The 23,176-nt window shown below is 42.3% G+C and overlaps 1 protein-coding gene across 1 annotated transcript in view; it reads right to left on the minus strand.

The window, feature by feature from the left end:
- The window catches only part of TM9SF4 (transmembrane 9 superfamily protein member 4), a 58,780-nt gene extending 35,826 nt beyond the window's left edge, over nt 1-22,954 (minus strand). The window contains exon 1 of the mRNA XM_006860702.1: nt 22,913-22,954. The gene's annotated coding sequence lies outside the window, so the exon portion shown is untranslated. The remainder of the gene's footprint in view (nt 1-22,912) is intronic.
- Nucleotides 22,955-23,176: the final 222 nt, after the last annotated feature.

The raw sequence follows: 23,176 nt of genomic DNA on the forward strand, positions 1-23,176 counted from the left end.
AGATTTTTATTTTTTCTTAAGTAGAGACAGAAAGGCTACCAGCTGTGGGCTGCTTATAGCATCTGACTTCCTCTCCAACAGCTTTCCTCCACTTGATCATGGTCTTCTGAAGACTCTAGCCTTCCTGTTCTGGAGCCCTTTGCTAGCCCTCATTTGTCAGTCTACTTCACTTGGGAGAACTATATCCTGCTTTCTTTGTACCTAAATCCCAACTAACCATAATACAAGACGATAAATCCTGTATTAGTAGAATAAACCACCATTCATAAATTGTTTTGAATTTCTGAAAAACTAGGCAAGCAGCAATCTTCCGTCAAAGATAATCACAGATACTATCAACAAATCACACATTTGTTTATCTGAGATGAAAATGAAGAGCTGAAAAACAGCCAAGGGAACTTCCACAATAAACTCGAATCTTGAACATAATTGGCAATATTGAAGATGGCAGCTGAGAACGAATGCTTATACCAAGATGGCACTGTCAGTTTGGGTGATGCAGGGTCACTGTCTGTGTATGGCTGGAGGGACTGTAAACTGGAGCAACACTTCCTGGGGGTAGGGGGAGCATTTGGACATACACCGTTACCAAAAGTTTCCTAAAAGTGTACATGGTTTGACCCTGCACATTAAGAAAAATATAGCAAGTATGTCAAAAATCTACAAAAGAAAATGTTCAGCATAGTATTATTTAAAATAGAGAAATCATTTACTACTTATAACAGTAAAATGTGCAATATTGGGAGAATGAGTAAATTATGGTATACCCATTTTATCCATTTATAAATCGTTAAAAATGATCATGTATAATTTCTCATTGGTTACGCCCAAGCTTTAGTTTTAAGTAGAAAAAGCAGGGTATAGAGCAGTGTACAGCAGGATTCCTTTTTTTAAAAGTTACTGTTAGAAAGATTTAAGAGGCAAAATGGGTTTTACTTGAAGTATCTGAAAGCTGGACTTTTTGTGTATTTATATCTTCTATTTTTACCTCCTGAGGATTATGTTGTTTTTATACCATTTGTGAAAAATAAATAAAAGAAGACATCACACCCAATTAAAAAATGGGCACAAGACATGAACAGACACTTCACCAAGGAGGAGATCTGGGCAGCCAACAAACATATGAAGAAATGTTCATGATCACTAGCCACCAGAGAGATGCAGATCAAGGCAACAATGAGATATTATCTCACACCAGCAATAACAGCAAACATCAAAAAGGCAAAGGACAATAAATGCTGGCGAGGATGCGGAAAGACTAGGACCCTCCTACACTGTTGGTGGGAATGCAAAATGGTCCAACCACCCTGGAAAGCAGTATAGCACTTCCTCAGAAGGTTGGAAATAGAAATACTGTGGTCACAACCCAGCAATTCCTCTACTGGGTATCTACCCACAAGAAATACAAGTCATAACATGAGTAGATATATACATACCAATGTTCACAGGAGCACTATTTACAATAGAAAAAAGATGGAGACAGCCTAAGTGCCCATCAACTGAAGAATGGATAAACAAACTGTGGTACATACACATAATGGAGTACTACGCTACCTTGAACAACAACAAGGAAGCTGCAAGCCATTGTATAACATGGATGAACCTTGAGGACATTATGCTGAGTGAAATTAGTCAGTCACAAAAGGAGAAATACTGCATAAGGCCATCATTGTAAAAGAGTAAGAAAAAGAACCCACCCAAAAGGGAGGGGGAAATAAATCTAAAAACCTAAGTGCTATCACCAGTATGTATGGGAAGAGAGGTGGGGAGGGAGGGGAAGAAAGGGCACAGGGTAGGGAATAGACACAGGAGAGCCTGGGGGGGGAGGGGTGGTTGGTGTTGGCAATACACAAGAAAAGAAGGGGAAGGGGAAAAAGAAATGCTAGGATGCTTGGCCGTCTTTTAAATCTTAGTCTCCATTGCCTACCACTGTGAAAAAGACACTTGAGGGAGCGGGGAACAGCCAGAAGCATCAACACAGAAAACATGTTGGCCCGGATCCAACATATAACTAACTAGAATACCTTGGGGGTGGGCAGGAAACTGCCCAGACCTAAAATGGTTGGACTATGATGGCATGGACAGATGGACTGGCTGGAGACACAGGACTCAGGGAGGGAGAGGAGCTGTTTGCTGACAGCCAGGGGGTTGGGGGGGTGGGGGGTGCGGGCCTGTGGGGTGTATTCTTTGGTTATTTGATGAGGCATGGAGGGGATTTTAATCACTGCAATGAAATGAAACATGATAGGATGAATGTGAAACTGAAGTGGGACAGAGGCAAATGGTGAGGTATGCAAAACCTTGGGAACAACAAGGCTCTGGGATACAGAGATTGAAACATGGTTTGAATGGGGAAATGAGGGAAAATAATGTTAAGATACTTGGCTGTCTGTTGAATCTTGGTTTCCCTGGCACACTGCTATAAAATAAGACACTGGAGGGAGACAGAAAGGAATAGCCAGAAATACCACCATAGAAAGCTTGTAAGTCCATCTTCTGCAAATAACTAAAAGGGGAAGACAATGTGCCCAGTGAAGGAGGCTTCCTGCAGAGCCCCTGCATCTATGCACAAGAGCATAGATGGAGCCCTGAACAGCATCCAGAATCTTCTGAGGGGAAAGGTCCACTTGAAAGGACAAGCAGACCAGCCTGAAGTGGCCAGAAGAACAGAGGATACGTCCTGAAAGAAAGACTGACAAGAATAACACAAAAAAATATAGGCAGGCTGACTGATTACTACAAGAACGAACAAGTGACTCACCCAGGAGACATCAAGGCATGTGGTCGGGTCCCCCTCAAGGCAAGCCCCCTTCTAAGACTAAGACTCAATTGGAATGCATGCTCTGATTGGTGACCACTTTCATAACCAAGGGGAAGTGAGGGAAAAATAGCAATGAAGCTACAAACTAAGCCTACAACGCTCAATAGACTCCTGTGAACCCAGATGGAGACCTGGTTGGCCAGCAGTGTGCCAAGTCCAGGGGACTCTTGGACCCAGAGTCAGTGACATAGCCACAGAGGACTAGAGTGGAGAGTGAAGCGTCCAGCTGATAAGAAGAGAGGGCACTGTATAAGAACACCCACATTTGCAGATAATACCCACTTGACCTGGCTTTAATGGCTGGATGATCAGAGCTCAAACAGAAGAAGAAGAGGGAAAAAAGAATAATCTGACACAATTTGATGAACTTGACACACACCTATGGAAGCAGTAGCTCAAAAGAGTGAACAAATCTTTGCAACGAGGATCATTCCCACCTCTACCGCACATGGAGAGGTCGGCGATGGGCAACTTGGACATTGGCTACCCAGAATGGGGAGGGGGGGACTACAGAGGAAAGAAGTGACTGGCTTACAAGCTTTCAAGAAGAAACCTAGATTCAGAGGGTGTGGAGCAAGATAGAATCTCCACTGAGTAGTATCCATTCTGCCTAGTCAGAGGTGATAAAGGGAGATGCAGATTAAGTTCCTTGAGATAGAACAGCGAATAATTGTTATCAGGACTGATTGTAAGGGCTGGAAATGTAAAGGTGGACATTTTGGGGCCAAGGGCGGGGAGTGATTAACTTTACAGTCTAGGAACGGAGGTCCCTGGGACCATCAAAGGAGAAGAGCAGAGAATGGAACCCTACCCAGAGAAGCAGTGATGCCAGGGATGGAGGCAGACGAGGACATGGGGAGATGGAGCAGCTGAAGACTTAGGACCTGGAAAGAAAGAGGGGCTGTGTGTGGACGACAAGGTGGCAGGCTTGCGGGGTATATATACCCTTTGGTTGATCGAAGATGCATGGAAGGGATTGGAAACATGGCAAGGAAACAATATACGACAGGATCAATGCGAAGCTGATGTCCTCCCATGTAAACTATAACATAATTCATAATAAAACATTAAAAAAAAAAAAAAAAAGACATCACTAGTGTCATCATCTAAGTCAGAGTAATACTATGTCTTTCTAGGAATACTTCCCAACATTTCTTTCTAAGCTTCCAGGGAGATGCAGTTCCTCTATCTCAGGGGAGGTGGCCTTTGAATGGCACTTATCCTTCAGTGCCACACCAGGACTCCAATAAGGCGAGTCCAAGGGTCATACAGCCTCAGCAAAAAACTCAAAGGTCACCTCCCCTGAGGGAGAGGCACTGCCTTTCCCTGGAAGCTTAGAAAGAAAAGTTGGGAAGTATTCCTAAAAAGATATAGTGTTACTCTGACTTTGATGATGACACTAGTGATGTCTTCTTTTATTTATTATTTTTCACAAATGGTATAACTGGACTGCTAACCACAAGGCTGGTGGTTCAAACCCACCAGCCACTCCACGGAAACCCTATACAGGGTTGCTATGAGTTAGAACTGATTTGATAGCACTCAACAACCACCACCTACCTTCAAGGTCCAGTTGAAATATTTCTTCCAAACCTCTCTCAGATCCTCACAAGGGAGAACTATTCTTTTTCTCCCTTACTTTCCAAAGCACATTGTAAGTATCTCTACAATGGCACTAAGGCAAGGGAAAGAAACATTACTCACTTACTCAAAATGAACCTTCTCACTCACACATCTTCAAAGATGGCTGCTTATTAGTTTATTTCACACATAATATAAATCTGTACGTGTCTAATGCCCTACTATAGCATTTTTCATGTTGAGTTATGGTCATTTAGGTAGCTGCCACCTCCTGTGTTTGCACATATCACTTGTCTAGTTTTACTGTGTGGCACTCAATAATTTCTTACCAAATGAATATTAAGAACCAACCAACCTTTGATCTAAAGGAGCTCTGGTAGCGTATTGGTTACGAATCGGGCTGCGAACCGCAAGGTCAGCAGTTTGAAACTACCAGCTGTTCCACGGGAGAAAGATGAGGCTTTCTGCTCCCATAAAGATTTACAGCCTCGGAAACCCTGTACGCTATGAGTTGGAACCGACTCCACAGCACATAACAACAACCACCACCTTTGATCTATATAAATATAAAGCCATCCATTCATATATAGGTTTACAACTTAAACTTTGCTGTATCCATTGAAAATATGGCTATAAAAAAGCCTCACACACTTAGGCAGTTCTTGATATACCCTTCTACACCTCTTACCTAGGTTGAGAACGTCATCCACTCCCACAGCCTATCCATATGTCTACGATTGTTGTTGCTGTTGAGCTGATGAGCTGGTTCCCACTCATAAAGACCCTGTCAGGGGTTTCTGAGGAACAACTGGTGAGTTTGAACCACTGACCTTGCAGTTCAGTACTTATCCTATAGCGCCACACTAGGACTCCATATATCTAGGATAATGGATTTCAACCTTGATGCATATTAGAAAAACCTGAAAAACTTTAAAAATTTATCTCATCCCAGACCAACTAAAAGTCAGAGTCTCCTTAAGACCAGAAGGACCAGATGATACCAAGCTACCACTGCTGACTACTCTGAAAGGGAAATCCTAGATAGAGATAGAGTGGGAATAAAAATGTGGAACAAAACTCAAGATCATAAAAAAGACCAGTCTTACTGGTCTGATAAGCCTCCAAGACTATGGACTGGAACTGAACTCACCCTGTGGCTCACTTCTTAGCCAAATAATAGATTTGGAAGGTAAACAATATGAGATGAAAAGGGCGGCTTTCCCTAGAGATAGAGTCTTGGTATGGACTGTTATATAAGCATTGGACTGCTAACCACAAGGTCAGAAGCTCAAACTTACCAGCCACTCCTTGAAAACCCTATACAGGGTTGCTATGAGTCAGAACCGACCCAACAGCACTAACAACAACGAAGCTCAGAAGGCAGAAAAGAATGGGAGAGAAGGGCGAACAGTGATGGGAAACACAGGGAGGATGTGGGAAGCACACCAGTATATTGTAAGGATCTTAATCAGTGTCATGAAACAAAATGTGTATGAATTGTTGAAATGAAAACCAACTAGCTCTGTAAACTTGCCTCAAATTGCAATAAAAAATTATTAAATAAATGTCAGCATCTCTGAGAGATGGAGCCCTGGCATCAGTATTTTTTAAGTTCTCTAGATCCTAACTAAAGAGCTCTAGTAGGGTAGTGGTTACGAGTCAGGTTGCTAACCTCAAGGTCAGCAGTTTGAAATTACCAGCCCTTCTAAGGGAGAAAGATGAGGCGTTCTGCTCCTGTAAATATTCACAGCCTTGGAAACCCTATGCAGGGTCGCTATGAGTTAGAACCGACTCCAAGGCACACCACCACCACCACCACCACCACCACCACCAGATCCTTACTATTCCAAGTGGTATCCATGGAAAGTAACATCAGCCTTATCTAGAAGCTTATTAGGAATGCAGAATCTCAGGCTGTGCTCTAGAACTGATGAAATCTACTTTTAAGTAAGTGGCACAGTTGAAGTTTAAAAATCACTGCTCTGTTCTGGGTAGAAGTGTCCACCCTAAATTATACAAATCCCATTGAAGGAATTCACTGGGTCTAAATTTCTCTCTGACCAGGTCTAAAACGACACTAGACAGCTGTTATGCACTGGGGAAAGCATGAGCTTGGGGCCCTAAAATAGGGGCAGGAAGTTGATAGTCCTACCCATCAGCTGTGCATTGTTATGTGGATCAGCTTTACAAGACTCAATGCCATTTAGTAAGCTGAATTCATGTGGTAAAAGTGGGTATCAGAAGACATGGATTTAAAAACACTGAATAACCAGTAAACACTAAGCTTATGTAGGGTATCACGAGTATCACTTGCTAATTGAAGAATCCTGGCGTGGCACTGTGGGTTAATGCACCAGACTGCAAAGCCGTTTGAACTGCAAGGTCAGCGGTTCAAGCTCATCAGCTGCTCCTTGGAAACCCTACACAGGGTAACTATGGGTCAGAACCGACTCGACAGAACTTAACAGCAACAATCAAACACATATGAGTTCCGAAAAACAGCAATGAAGCTGCAAGCTAAGCCCTACAATGTTCAATAGACTCCTGTGAACCCAGGTGGAAACCTGGTTGGCCAGCCGTGTGGCAAGACCTGGGGACTCTTGGGCCCAGAGTCAGTGACATAGCCACAGAGGACTAGAGTGGAGAGTGAAGCATCCAGCTGATAAGAAGAGAGGGCATATGCACAAGAACACCCACACTTACAGATAATACCCACTTGACCTGGCTTCAATGACTGGATGATCAGAGCTCAACTAGAAGAAGAGGACAAAAAGAGTAATCTGATACAATTTGATGAACTTCACCTACACCTATGGATGCAGTAGCTCAAAAGAGGGAACAAATCTTTACAGCAAGGATCATTCCCACCCCCTCCACACATGGAGAGGACAGGGATGTACAACTTGGACACTGGCTACCCAATATGGGGGGATACAAAGGCAAGAAGTGACTGGCTTACAAGCTTTCAAGAGGGAACCTAGATCCAGAGGGTGTGGAGGAAGGTAGAATCTCCACTGAGTAGTATCCAATCTGTCTAGGCGGGGCTGATGAAATGAAATGCGGATAGGTCTCTTGTGATACAATAGTGAATAATTGTTATCAGGACTGATTGTGAGGGTTGGAAATGTAAAGGTAGATGTTTTATAGCAAGGAGGGGAGTGATTAACTTTGCAGTCTAGGAACAGAAGTCCCTAGGACCATCAAGGGAAAAGAGTAGAAAGCAGGACCTTACCCAGAAAAGCAGTGGCGCCTGAGATGGAAGCAGAGACAATGATGTGGAGAGATGGAGCAGCTGGGGACGGGACAGTGGGGGACAACAGGCTTGTAGTGTATACCCTTTGGTTGGGTGATAACGCATGGAGGGGATTGTAATTATGGCAATGAATCGATATACAATAGGATGAATGTAAAACTAATGTTCTCCCATGTAAACTGTCACATTTAAAAAAAAAAAAAAAAACCAACCAAAAAGATTTAATTAATTAATTAACTAAAAGGTCTTGTGCAGCCAAAAAAACCCAAACATACTGAGTTCTGAATTCCCCCTCTGAAGAACTTAGACACTGCTTCGCCTTATCTGACATGTGATTTGATGCCTTGGCAGAGGATTACAAGCTCCTCAAGTTAACAAGTCAATTAAATCTAAGAAGTTACTCCAGTTCTGCCTTCTTCTGAAACAGAAGCCTCCAATACTAGCTGAGATATACTGCTCTGGGGGAACTCAAGGGCTCCCTAACAGTTCAGGTTGTAGAGGAATAAAAAGGAAATGCTAAAAACTTCAATACACTTTGTCCCAAAGTCTCAAACTCATGGAACAAATATACACACACAAAAACAAAACAAAACAGGGGATAAGATTCTTATGACTCAATAGTGAGTAACTGTCATCATGACTAATTGCGACTGTCAAAATTGGAAAGGGAGAAGTTTTGTAACAAAAACAGGGGAGTAGTTAATCTTACAGTTCAGAAACAAAGAACCCTAGAACCATCAAGGGAGAAGAGGACAAGTGGAATGTGAGACCTTATCCAGAGAAGCAGCAATACCAGAGATGGAGGCAGAGATGGGGACAAGGAGAGAGGGAGCAGCTGAGGACTCTAGAATCATGGGAAGAGAGGGACTAAGAGCTGCTGGTCAGAAGGCAGACTTGCAGAATGTCCTCTTTGGTGGTGTAAATTATTATATATGCCTAATTGTTTTTAAAAAAAAAAAGAGCTAACGTGAATAGAGGGAAATACTGTTAACTGATGGTACATGGAGGGGATTATAATCATTGTAATGAAACAAGGTATATAATTTATTGAATGTAAAACTGATGATCTGCCCTGTGAACTCTCACTCAATGCACAACAAAAACCTTAAAAAAAACCCACTAAAAAAACAAAACAGACATAGCAATGAAAGTAATATTCACCCTGGTAGGAAAACATGCCGAAAAGCAACATAAAGCTACAGAGTCCCTGAGCACAGTGATATGGTAGACATGGACTCTCCTGTCCATGTACTCAGTCCCCACTTTGTGCTAATAAGCACTTTACAAATGCTGATTTGTGCGACCCTCACAGGCCATCATTTCACAGGTGAATGCCAGTTACCCAAGACCCAGAGGCTTGCCCAAGGTCACCCATCCAAAATGTAGAGGTAGGTGAACTACATGACATGAGGAGCATGTAATGATGATGTTGGTAACAATGGCAGTTAACATTTAGTGAATGCTGACTATGTGCTAGGCACAAGTCTAGTGCTAGGTTACAGGGGAACCGCAAGGTCAGAGGTTCAAACCCACCAGCCATTCCTCAGAAATCCTACACAGGGTTGTTCTGAGTTGGAAAGGCCTTGACAGCACTTAACAACAGTTTGACGTCCCCCCACCCACCGAAAAGGAGCCCTGCTGGCACAATGGTTAAGCGCTCAGCTGCTAAACCACTGTCATGTGCCAAAGAGCTGATGGCAACTCATAGTGATCCTAGAAGGCACAGCAGAACTGCCCCTTAAGCTTTCCTAAGTTGTAACCCACATGGGAGCAGACGGCCAGGTCTTTTCTCGCATAAGAGCATCTGGTGGGTTTGAACTGTTGACCTTTCTGTGAGTAATCGAGCAATTTCCTTTGTGTCACCAGGATTTCTCCCATAGATTACAGCTTAGAAAATCCTATGGGGAAGTTCTACTCTATCACATAGGGTTTCTATGATTCAAAAATTGAACCCAAGTGCATGCTTTTACCAGTACAGAAGTGAAGTCAGCATCTATGTACCGAACACCTACTATGTATAAGTAAGGCACTGTGCAAGCCTCATAGAATGCACGCTCACAAGCACTTTCAGTCCATTGGCAGATGGTGACAAGTCACTGACCAAATACAACACTAGCTTCCCCATGCTATCAGTGGCCAAAGGACAGCACAGTGGTGAGTACATAGGACCAGAAACACACAAAGATTTGAAGGGAGAGATGCAGATTTAAAAACTCATATCTACCTACTCTAAGGCCAGAAGGGACAGAAGAGGGAAGAGAGACACTGGCATTCCAGGAATTTCAAAAAACAGGCACAAAGGCCAGGTGGTAACTATAAGGAGTTTTTGGTGAAAGTAGGCTGATGCTTCTCGAACTTTTTATGCGCATACAAATTACCTGGTTGTTGTTGTTGTTAAGTGCCATCGAGTCGGTTCCGACCCATAGCGACCCTGTACAGGGTTTCCGAGGGTGTAAATCCTTACGGGAGTAGAAAGCCTCATCTTTCTCCCGCGGAGCGGCTGATAGTTTCAAACCGCTGTCCTTAAGGTTCGCAGCCCGATTCGTAACCACTACGCTACCAGAGCTCCTGGAGACCTTGTTAAAGTGGAGATCATGATTCTGGGCCTAGGGAAAGGCTTAAGATTTTGCATTTCTAACAAGATCCCAGGAGATACTGATACTGCTGGTCTTGGGATCATACTTTGAAAACCACTGGTGTAGTATAAAAAGCCCAGCTTTGGGAATCATCCAAACATGAATTCAAATCCTAGACCCATCACTTTCTATGGCATACACAATAAATTGTATGTCAAAGATTAGAAAGAAATAAAAGTGTCTTTCTTTGCAGAGCACACAATCCTGTAAATACAAAATGCTAAGCAAACCACAACTATTAGAACTAGTAAAAAAGTTATGAAGGGGCTTCAAAAAAGTTGGTGAAAAGTTTCAGTATCTTTTAATTCTATTTTTTCAAGAACTTTTTGATGTCCCATGCATATAAAAATCTACTGTACTCCCACATACTAAAAACAATTAAAAATAGTTAAGAAAACAGTTCCATTTACAATAGCATCAAAACAATAACATCTTGAAATAATTTCTGGAACGTGTATAATTTATATATAATTATATAAATTATGACTAAGAGAAATGAATGACAATTTAAATGATTGCAGAGGCATTCCATGTTCAGGGATTATAAAATTCAATAATATTAAAATGGCTACTCTCCCCAAATAGATCTGTAGATTCCATTTAATTTTTATCAAAATCCCTACAAGTTCCTTTGTGGAAACTGACAAGTTGATCCTAAAATTATACAGAAATACAAAGGACCCAGAACACCCAAAATAATGTTGTTGTTTTTTTAAATTGGAGGAGTTATACTATGCAATTTCTAAACCAGCCAATTCTAGGAAACCCCCTATACAGGGTGGCTACAAGTTGGAACCGACTCAACACCACATAACAATAATCTCTAAATTTATTAAAGTTAAAGCAATCAAGACAATGTGGTAATAGTGGTGGTGGAGGTGGTGGTTATGTGCCCTGGAGTCGGTTCCAACTCAGTGACCCTATACAGGGTTTCCAAGGTTGTAAATCTTTACAGGAGCAGAAAGCCTCATCTTTCCTTTGGTAGTTTCAAACTGCAGACCTTGCGGTTAGCAGCCCAATTCATAACCACTACGCTACCAAAGCTCCTTGTGATAATAGTAGACATATAAATCAATGGAACAGAGTTTAAGAGCCCAGGGATAAATGCCTACATATTACCTTTACAGTAAATTGATTTTAAACAAAGGTACCAAGATAATTCAGTAGGAAATGGACAGCTTTGTCAACAAATGGTGCTCAGGCAATTGGGTATCCACACACAAAAGGAACCTCAAACCATAAACAAAATTTAACTTAAAATGGATCATAGGCCTACATATAAAAGCTAAAAGTAGAAAACTTCTAGAAGATAGGAGAAAATCTTTATGATACAGGCTACATAAAGATGTCTTAGATACAACACCAGAAGCATAGCACATTAAAAAAAGACCAAAAAACTGATAAACTGTATTTTATCAAAATTGAAATCATTTTCACTTCAAAAGATTACTATTAAGAAAATTTTTAAAAAGACAGATTGGGAGAAAAACCTTTGCAAATCATACATCTGATAAGGGATTTCTATCCAAAATAAATCATACAATTTATAAGAAGACAATCTAATTTTAAAACAAGCAAAAGATTTTTCTAGACATTTTACAAAAGATATGCCAAAAGCTAATCATCACATGAAAATGCACTGCGTATAATTTGTCAACCGTTGCTAAGTGCCATCAAGTCGGTTCCAACTCACAGAGACCTTGTATAGGGTTTCCAAGGAGTGGCTGGTGAGTTTGAACCAACGACCTTGCAGAATGTGGAGAAACTAGAATATTGGTGGGAATGTCAAACAGTAAAGACACTTTTTTGTTGTTGTTTTTTTTTTAATTGTCATTTTGGCCAAAGTTTACAGAGCAAATTAGTTTTCCATTCAATAATTTATGCCTGTTTTGTTTCATAACATTAGCGACCATCTCCTCAATGTGACAGCTCTCTTTCCTCCACTGAATTCCCTGTATCCATTTTGTCCTTTCCTGCCCCTTCCTACCATTCTGTTTTGTTTTAGGTCAAATGATGCCCTTTTGGTCTCCTAATGGTTAACTATTCTGAGGAGTACATTCTTCACAAGTCTTGCTGCTCATTTTATAGGTCTGTCTGTTGTTTGGCTGCAATGTGATCCCCAGGGCTGAGTTTAGTACAGCCACTCTGTAAAATTACCATATTATCCAACAAAACTAATCCTAGGGATTTATCCAAGAGAAAAAAATACATATATATGCCCATCCAAAGACTCCTTATGAATGCTCACAATATAATTACAATTGTCCACAATTGGAAACAATCCAAATGTTCATCATTAGTAAATGGACAAACAAAACGTATCCATAAGGAATGAACTACCAAAATATGTTACTACCCAAATGAACCTCAAAACATACTAACTGAAAGAAGTCAAATGCAACAATCTATATATTGTATGGTTCCATTTATATGATATACTCAGAAAAGGACAATTGATAGCAACAAAAGTTGATTGCATGGAGGAGCAGTGACTGACTGCAAGTGAGCATAAAGGAACTTGCTGGGGTGATGGAATTCTTCTAAGATGCTGAGTCATTGTGGTTGTGCAATCTATACATTTACTAAAAATCTTGACTTGTACACTTACAATGAGGGATACTGGGTGATTAAATTATGAGTATGGCAATATATTGACATTTGTTGTAATTGGGTGATGGGTAATGGGGGTTTATTACACTATTTCTTCTACTTTTGTGTACAGTGGAAATTTTTATAGTAAGAGTTTAAAAACACATAGACATTATTATATGATAAAAATGTTCTGGGGCGGGGGAACATGTTTACCCCTGATGAATGCACTGGGGGTATCAGATTGACCTTTTAACTTTCTAAATAGTTTTTTTTACACTATTATTTCTCCATATCTGTGGATCACCCTGTTCAAAAATAAACACATTTGTATTTTTAAAGGGGGAAGGAAATGGAATGCCTCTGGAAATACTTGGATGAGTTTCCCTGAAGAGAGACAGAGAGCGGGACTAACAAGATACAGACAATGCAGAGGGGATCCTGGTACCAGTATATGGTACTGAGACTGGATCAGCAATTCTTAACCTTGTGGAGGGTACCACAAACTCTTCACAGAATCTTATATTAGTTAAAGATTGTGTCCCCCACCCCCCAAAAAAAACAAAACAAAAACAAAAACCAGTTCCACTACACAGAATCTGGTATACAATTCCAAAGGAACTCACGAGCTCCTGAGTAGGTCCCTGGACTGGATACCATTCCATCATTAGGTGATTCTCTGCCTCCATTACCCTCTGCAGCCCTGAGAGCCTGGTAGAGGAACATCATAGTTCTGCAAGGAAGCTGGGAGCAGCAAATTACCTGCTTCTGGGAAACTGTACCTTCCTTTAATTTTTAATTGCTCACCATAGTAACTCCCATGTGAGGTTCACTCTGAGAAATCAATTAGCTTATTTAGCCAACATTGTTTGCAGTGTTGACAGGACTGAAAGGATTGGCAGTTCTGAGAGACATGAATTGTCCCATTCAATGTTATTTTGATCTACTCAGTTACCAAGTCAGGAGACTGCAAAGGCAGCCTGTCCATGAACAGGGCGATGGCAATCTAGAAGCCCTTCGCGCTACAATCGAATCCGTCATCACTGGCAAAGATATAGGTCACCTGGAAAGCTTGTAAAATTCAAGAGACCCAAGAATCAAGGTCTTCCTTTACCTGTTTTTATTCTTGGGAGTCAGGCATGCAGAAAAATCTCACCCAAACAATAGCCCTATGAAAGACTGCTAAGACTAAAAAGTATCCCCAGCTCTGCAAAAACTTACCCCAACCAGTTTGAAAGGTGCGAACAATTAACCTCTATCAAAGAAAATAGGAAGTTTCCTCTGAGAACTGAAAATATTTCATTCACTCACATTTCTCTATGAGCAGAAGTTAACCTTTTCTTTTCTGGAGCCTGCTGCTTTGCAATCTACTTTCCCATACAAAGCATCATCCAGTCTGGCCAGTCTAAACAGTTTTTCTAGCCATTGTTTCATGCCTTTTCTTAACAATAATCTAGATTTTTCTCTTTCTTTCTCAAAGTCGCCAGTTTAAGACCGTGTTAGTAAATGCTCCCCAAATTAACAACAGCAAAAAGGCTCTGGGGCACAGTTTGCCAAGAGTTAACAGAAATAATAAATTACTCCACCAGTTAAAACTCCCTAAGAATTTAACCACACATGAATGACAACAGCTAAAGACCACTTACCAAGCAGCCCCATGAAGCTTAAACAACTGAGAGTAAGAAAAACAGAACCAAATTAGCCACAGAGATCTGAAAACGTAGCCTCTATTTCAGAGACCACAGACAGTAGCTGTTGAGCATAGGCACTCAAAAAACCTGTTACTTGGGCGATGAAAAATCCCAGCAGGCTGTGGAAGGTCAGGTGAAATTATCCCCATAAAGCAACAGGCAACCAGACTGACTGAAGTGCAGAAACAAAACGTAGGAAATGCACTGATCTCCCCTCATCCCTTTGGGCATTTATAAAACAACTTTTGGCTGGCCTAAGGGACAGGCTTAGATAGTTCAACAGCAGGGGGGCTTCCATTATTTGGAGTAGACAAGAGAGTCAGTTACAGAGAGCCCCTTGGGTGCTTGACATTTTCATTGCCTATTTCATTTATTCATCACAATTCTTTGAAAAGAGTCTCAATTGTTTTTAAAAAAGGAAATTGAGACTTAAAGAAAGCAAATAATTTGCCCAAAGACACAAAACCCATCAGACTCTTGGACCCAGGCTCTTGGACCAAGCCTAAGAGTCTTCATCCACAAAATGAACTTTTGTAAAGGTGAGCTGAGCATAAGGTTCATCAACTGAAATGTATTAATTAGGCAAGTAAAATTCTTTCCTCTGGAAGTCAGATAACAGGGAATTACAAGCCCTTAGTAGTTTTTGAATCAGAATCAGAACATCTTATAGAAACCATCTCATTCAAGGGTTACAAACTCAACCACCCAAGAGGCCATGTAAGTGATCTAGAGGACGAAACAGTTTGGGACTGAGAAAAGAGGAAATAGAAGGGAAATGGGAGGACTGGCCTTATGTCTATTCTCCTAAAAGGAAATCTGGGCCCAGATATTCAAGAGAAAATGAAATCTAGATTTTTTTTTTTTTTTTTTTTAATTTAAGGTTTTTATTGTGGATTGAGTGAAAGTTTACAGGGCACAACATCAGTTTCACATTCAACCATTCATATAACTTGTTTCATTACATTGGAAATCTAGATTTTTAATGTGAAATTTCCATATAATTAAATGTTGGCAACTAACTAAAAAAAAGTTAGTCATGTGCCAGCTAAAAAACAAACAATAAACAAAAAACCCTGCAAGTCCATGTCAAGATGTGGTTCATGGACTGACAAACTTATAGCATCTGATCGCCTTCAAGTACAACTCGAGGCTCAAAGACATTTAGGGACTTGACAAAGAAAGCACTCAGATCCCCTTCCAAATTGGCAATGAATTCAGTTCCAATTTGTGATTTGACTTGTTTCTTTAAGAAATGCTAGTAGCTTTTAGCATATCCTCTGAACACAAAACCTGGGAGATCTGTCAGTTATGCATCAGGCACAAGGTGAGAAATCATGTTAGGAAGGCAGAGACAGAAGCAATGAAGAGGAATGACAGAACTGAGAAGTCCTGGGTGTCTCCATTCATCCATTCCCTCTGGGAAATGCTGGTGTCAGCAAATGGTTCAGAGATCAAAGCAGATTTGGGAATGGTTATCATTCAACTCTGGCCAGATGGCCCTGCTCATCCTGGGTCCTTCACATCTTCTTGCCAGTGCTCAGAGATGAAAACTCATCCTTTTCCAACATTCTGCAACCTGTTTCTTTAATGCCGAGATCAAAGGTGAACTTTTGTCCAAGTTGTAAAAGAGAAACCAAGAGGCAACATAATGCTATTTCTGCCACTTCTGTACTCCCTGGGGAATTAAAGGCACTCCTGGAAAGGAACTCCTTGGTTAAAATGTTTGGTATAGGAGTCCTGGTGTGGCGCTGTGGACTAATGCGCTGGACTGCAAAGTTGTTCGAACTGCAAGGTTGGTGGTTCAAGCTCACCAGCTGCTCCTTAGAAACCCTACACAGGGTCGCTATGAGTCGGAATCAACTTGATGTTACTTAACAAGTGCTGGTACCTCAGCTCTAAGAACACAGCAGCTCCTACAGAACACGTGCCAGGTGGAGGAGACTAGAGAAACCAAATGGACAATACAACCAACCACCAGCGTGGAAAGACCAGTGAGAAAACGACCATGAACATTTTTATTTTGTAGATATATTTGCAGAGTTACTTTAAATGCAAACATTCTAAACCACAGAATTTTCAACCTGGAATTTAGAAATCAAGGCCATATGTGGAAACTCAGACCAAGCACACCAAAGTAATTTGCCCTAGGCCACAGAGTGAATCAGTGGCAGTGTTGGGAGTAAAGCCAGGCTCCTGACTCGTCCTCCAGTCTTGATCTGCTGATGCTCACCCACACCTGAGGTCCAGCACAGACAACGTCCCACACGTGACTGGAGGCAGTGTTCAGGTCTTCTGTTTCAGGACTCTACCCATCCAGCTGCCCAAAGGTTAGTACCAGATTCTGCCATTAAAAACAGTTCTTGTGCTTTTCATTGAGGATAGAAGATAGGCTGGCACTGTTTCCATATCCACTCAAAAGATCCTTGAGTTGTTCAGTCCAGTCCCTAGCTCTGGACTGGATCAAATCCAAGAAACCAACCAACAGTATGAACTTATTCAGTGTTTCCACTCCTAGGTATATACATACTAAAGAACGGAATACAAATGCTCAAAGCAGTATCACTTATAATAGTCAAAAGTGGAAACAACCCAGTTGTCCATGAACTGATAAAAGGAAAAAGATGTGGCCTATCCATACAGTATTCTTGTTGTTGTTAAGTGCCGTCGAGTCAATTCTGACTCACAGCGACTGTATAGGGTTTCTGAGGAGCAGATGGTAAGCCTGAACCACCTATTTTGCAAACTGACTCTCTAATCCAGTGCATTAACCCACATAGCCAAAAATACAATATTGTTGTTGTTGTTGTTATGTGCCGTGGAGTCGGTTCCGACTCATAGAGACCCTGCACAGGGTTTCCGAGGCTGTTAATCTATACGGGAGCAGAACACCTCATCTTTCTCCTGCGGAGCAGCTGGTAGTTTTGAACTGCTGACCTTGTGGTTCGCAGCCCGATTTGTAACCACTACGCTACCAGAGCTCCTTAAATACAATATTACTAGGCCTTTAAAGGAATGAAATACTCATACTATGTGGTGTGGCACAAAATGGAATGCAAGGTCAGTTTGAACCACAAGGGTGGCAGTGCAAACTCACCAGCTGCTCCTTGGAAACCCTATACAGGGTCACTATGAGTCGAAAATAGCTTGACAGCACTTAACATGAAAGAAGCCAAATACAAAAGGCTACAGATTCGATGATTTCATCTATGTTGATGTTGTTAAGTGCCCTTGAGTCGGTTCCAACCTATAGCGACCCTGAACAAGGTTTCCGGGGCTATAAATCTTTACGGGAGCAGAAAACCTCATCTTTCTCCTGAGGAGCAGCTCGTAGTTTTGAACTGCTGACCTTGTGGTTTGCAGCCTGATTTGTAACCACTACGCTACCAGAGCTCCTTGATTTCATCTATATAATGTGTAAAATAAATCCACAGAAACAGAAAGTAGATTAGTGGTTGCCAGGGGCTTGGAAGAAGGACAAGTAACTGCTAAAGGGTATGTGGTTTTTTTGAGAAACAAGGCAGGAAGGGGCAAGAAAGAAGAGTGACTGGAAACGAAACCTAGGGAAGTAGGAGGAAGAGTGCTGTTACATAGAGGGAATTACAACCAGTCATAAATTGTGTGTAAATTTGAATTAAATAAAGGGTATGAGGCTTGTGGGGTGATAAAAATGTTCTGGAATTAAGATAGTGATGATGAATTGTATACTGTAACAGAGTGAATGCTGTGGTGTGTAAACTATACCTCAATTTAAAAAACAAAAGATTATTAAAAAACTGGTGTGAAAAATTATATATGTGAAAGAAGTCAGCATTTTATTCTCATATGAAGTTTCTAGACTCCTGAGTCCTTGTGTGGCACTGTGGGTTAATGCGCCAGACTGCAAAGCCATTTGAACTGCAAGGTCGGAAGTTCAAGCTCACCAGTTGCTCCTTGGAACCCCTATACAGGATCACTATGGGTCGGAACTGACTCGATGGCACTTAACAACAACAACAGACTCCTGAGATGCCTACAAATATACTCAGTGGACATTTCTCAAGTTCTACCAAAATAATATTACCAAGAGAATTTTTTCATAAAAAGTGAGCCATAGGAGTCTGGCTATTACTTCAGACCCAATTAGATCAACTCTGGATTCTGAAGCTTTATTTTTGTTGTTGTTAAGTGCCGTGGAGTTGATTCTGACTCATAGCGAACCTGTATAGGGTTTCAGAGACTGCTAATCTTTGTGGGAGCAAAAAGTCTCATCTTTCTCCTGCATAGCCACTGGTGGGATTGAACTGCCGATCTTGTGGTCTGCAGTCTAGTAATTTGTTTAATTCCATGGTAAAAGGATGGCAGGAAAACCAAAGAGAACTTCAGCTTATACCAGCTAACTACTCAGTCTTTGGGGGGGGGGGGGGGGAAGTCTTGTCTTGCTTTCCCTTCAGGAAAACACTCATTATGCCATTATGCTAAAACAGACCTGGGAGGTGGCCAACTGATCCTTGGAGAAGAGTCACTCACCAAAGAAAAGAAATGAGGGAAAAGCTCATAAATGACACTTGAAACTTGTCTCCATAATCCTCATCTTCAGAACTAATAAAACAAACAAAAACCTCAGCTATTCCCAGGGCCATGGAATCCACAAGTTCAGTTCCTCTTTAGTTGTATGACTTGCTTCAGAAACCCATTTACTCCAAAGCAGAAACATCCCCACCCCAAACAGCCAGTGTTTAAGAGGTTGTGGTGACTTCCATGTAAGAAAAATGCATGACACAAACCAAACTCAAGTCCACCTGTGGCCCAACTTTGCCTGTTACAGACATAAACCTGAATGCACACTTTCTCACGATTGCACCAAACGTGAACTTTCCCATGGGCATGTACCCTTTAAATTGGCCTCTGTGATCACTGTCCATATTGTTACACACAGCTCCTGGAAACCAGTGACTGCTTTCAATGTGAAAGCACAATACTCCCAGGTGACACAACAAATACTATATCACGCTCCACTGTGCTTAGAGTAAAACCCATGGCCTCTGTGGACCGAGAACAAGCTGACATCCACAATGCATGGTCCTGGAAGGGAAAGCAGACAATTTCAAGATGGACTGCAAGCTGCAACAACAGTCTATCATAATCACTGGCCTGTTTCTAGACACTAAACTGCTCTTGCCTCCCTCCAATTTCACCTCCATCCCACCCCTCACCATGCTTCAGCTATAGCCTTCTGTGTGCTCCTCAAACCAAACTCTGTCCACTTTCAGCCGTCATACTTCCTTGGCCTGGAGTGTCCCATTCTGGAGTTTTGGATGCTGGTTCCTTGTTGTCAGTCAGGTCTCAACTCATGTCATCTTTTCTGAGAAGACATCTCTCATCATCCAGTCCAGAGTAGTTGTGTCATTCCATCCCCCCAATCACTATATAACCTCACCTTGCTGTCTTCCTAGCACTTATTACCCTGACATTATCTTATTCATGTCTCTACTTATTTGTTCACTGCCTGTCTCGTCGTCAGACCAGAAAAGCTAATCAAGGGCACGGACCTTGATCCTCCAATTCTGTGCTAGCTCTTGGCACAGAGCAGGGACTCAAATATTTGCTGATTAAATAAATGTGTCCAGAAATACATATTGCTAACTTGTCACCTCTTAAGGGTCTCTGAACCAGTCAGGAATTTTCCAATAAAATAATTCTTAACAAAACAAAAACCACCAACCCACTGCTGCTAAGTTGACTCTGGGCTCATAGTGACACTACAGGACAGAGCAGAACTGTCCTCATAGGGTTTCCAATGCTGTATATCTTTATGGAAGCAGAATGCCACATCGTTCTTCCAAGAAGTGGCTGAAGGGTTTGAACCACTGACCTTTTAGTTAGCAACCAAGTGCTTAACCACTGTACCACCACAGCTCCCTAAAATACCACAAATACCATTTTACTGAACTTTCCCCCTAATGCAAGAGAGGATGTGACTTCCTGCTAAATTCTTGCATCATACTTATTCTGAATGTTATTGTCCAGTGCCATCGAGTGGGTTGCAACTCATAGCAACCCTGCATAGGGTTTCTGAGGAGCAGCTGGTGAATTTGAACTGCTGACCTTGTGGTCTAGTGCTTGCCCTATAGTGCCACACCAGGACTCTATTCTGAATGGTGGTGGTGGTGGTGATGTGCCATGGAGTTGGTACTGACTCATAGCAACCCTGTATAGGGCTTCCGAGGCTGTAAATCTTTACGGGAGCAGAAAGCCTCATCTTTCTCCTGCAGCATAGCTGGTAGTTTCGAACTGCTGACCTTGCAGTCGTAACCACTATGCTACCAGAGCTCCTTCTATTCTGAATAGATACAGTAAAAATAAAAAGAGGGATTTCCACATACCACTTCTGGAATTTGTCCCACACGTGGTTCAGACTGAAGTTTGAGAAAATGTTGTTGTTAGGTGCCATCGAGTTGGTGCCGACTCATAGCGACCTTATGCACAGGAGAACAAAATACTGCCCGATCCTGGGCCAACCTCACTACTGTTGCCACACTTGAGTACATCGATGCTGCAACTTGGCCATTCGACCTCGCTGGGGGTCTTCCTCTTTTTCTCTGACCCTCCACCTTACCAAACATGATATCATTCTCCAGTGACTGGTACCTCTTGACAATATGTTCAAAGTATGAGAGATGAAGTTTGACCATCGTGGCCTCCAAGGAGTATTCTGGCTGCACTTCTTCCAACAGATGTTGGTTCTATGGGCAGTCCATGGCACTTTCAATATTCTCCTCCAACACCATAACTCAAAGGCATCAATTCTTCTATAATCTTCCTTATTCACTGTCCAGCTTTCACATGCAATGAGGTTATTGAAAATACCATGGCTTGGGTCAGGTGCACCTTAGTCCTCCAGCTGACATCTTTGCTCTTCAACACTTTAAAAAGGTCTTGTGCAGCAGATTTGCCTAATGCAATAATACATCATTTGATTTCTTGACTGCTGCTTCCGTGAGTGTTGACAGCTGATCCAAGAAGAATGAAGTCCTTGACAACTTGAGACCATAGCAACCATTAAAACTGAAACCTTTTACCTGGCCTCTGAGTTACTAAGGAACCCTTCATTAACAGAAGGAAGGAAACCCTTAATCAGTCAATAATCTATCCCTGGCTGGGGAAAACCAACACCAACAAGTGCAAGCAAGAATCTCCCTCTGCTAAAGTCAAATGTCAATTCCTTTTCTCTAAGTCTTCATTTGCATTCACTTGCAGGATAAAATTATTCACTGAGGAAGCACCATACAACAAGACTAAGGAAATCACTCTGGATGGACTGTGTTTCAATTCTGGTTTTGGTTTCTCCAGTACTTCAGAGATTCTGTATCAGGAACCAACACATTATTTACCTTCCAAGCATAGCTCTTTTCCCTCCACTTTGATCCACACAAGCTGAGAATAAACCTGCACCCCTAGAGGGCTGTGTGGCCCTGTAGAAGTGTGGAAAGGGGAGGCAGTCAGGTGGGGCTACATAGTGTTTTCCAAAACATTAGTTCACAGACCAATTAAATTCACTGGCTTGCTTATAAAAACGCAAATTAAATTTCTGGGCATCATCTAACCCTACTTTTAACAGTCAGATTCAAGAAACTGCATTTTTAGTAAGTCTCCCCCAATACAACCCGAGATACTATGCAAAGTAAAGTTTAAGAATCAATGGGATAAACAAGTCCTCAAGAAAAGGGCAGAGAGTTGGTTGAGAGAAGGCAAGAGCAGGAACGGGGCATGGAGTTAGGTCTGGGGCTAAAGGTGCGGAGACTGAAGGCATGCTCTAGGGCAAAGGAAGTCAAGAGAGGTGCGTGGGGTTGGCAGATGAGAACAGGGCTCTCCGAAAAGGGTTTGAAGCATGACCTGGGCTGGGAAGCTGGTCAGACGTTAGGTCACATTCGCGGACTGGTCATGATGGTAGGAAGGCGGGGATGCAGGGTGAACAGGGTCTAGACGCGAGGAGGAGGAGCGGAGGTGGCGAAAATGGGGGACTCTCGGATGGGTCAGGGCTGGATGGTGGACTAGAAATTTGGGGTCACAGGAGGCGGGGACGAAAACAGGAATGGGACCCAGCTAAGACGGTGGCCGAGGTCTTCTCTCCAACCCCGGCACCTCCCCTAAACCTCGGGGCCTTGACAAGCCTGAGTGTGGCGTGCGGGACCAACACTGGGAAGGGGAGTTTGCCGGGAGACAAGCCCAATGAGGGGCGGCCCTTAGACATGATATAGGGGTCCCGGAGGCGGTTCGGGACCAGACATGGGGAGCCGGAAGGTCCTGGGATCCCCCGAAAGGCCTTGCTCCAGCTCCGGCTCCCAGAGTCTCCTTCACTCACCATCGCCGCCGCCATCTTGGATCCACGTGTCGCCGTAATTACATCAGCGGAAATGGCGCTTCCCTGGTTACGGAATTTATGCGAGGTGGTTCCCAGACTTTAGTCGCTCGTGGAGTTATGGCAACCGGAAAGATAAAGGAGACTTAGCTCCCTCGGAATCCTGGTGTCTGGGTAGTTCGGTCGCCTATTAAGTGAAGAGAGAAAATTGTGTCACTATGGGCGCCATATTAGCTCCTGGCAGAGAAGGCTCCTCCTCTTTCCACC

This window comes from Chrysochloris asiatica, unplaced genomic scaffold (genome assembly GCF_000296735.1).
Source record: "Chrysochloris asiatica unplaced genomic scaffold, ChrAsi1.0 scaffold00039, whole genome shotgun sequence".
NCBI lineage: Eukaryota > Metazoa > Chordata > Mammalia > Afrosoricida > Chrysochloridae > Chrysochloris > Chrysochloris asiatica.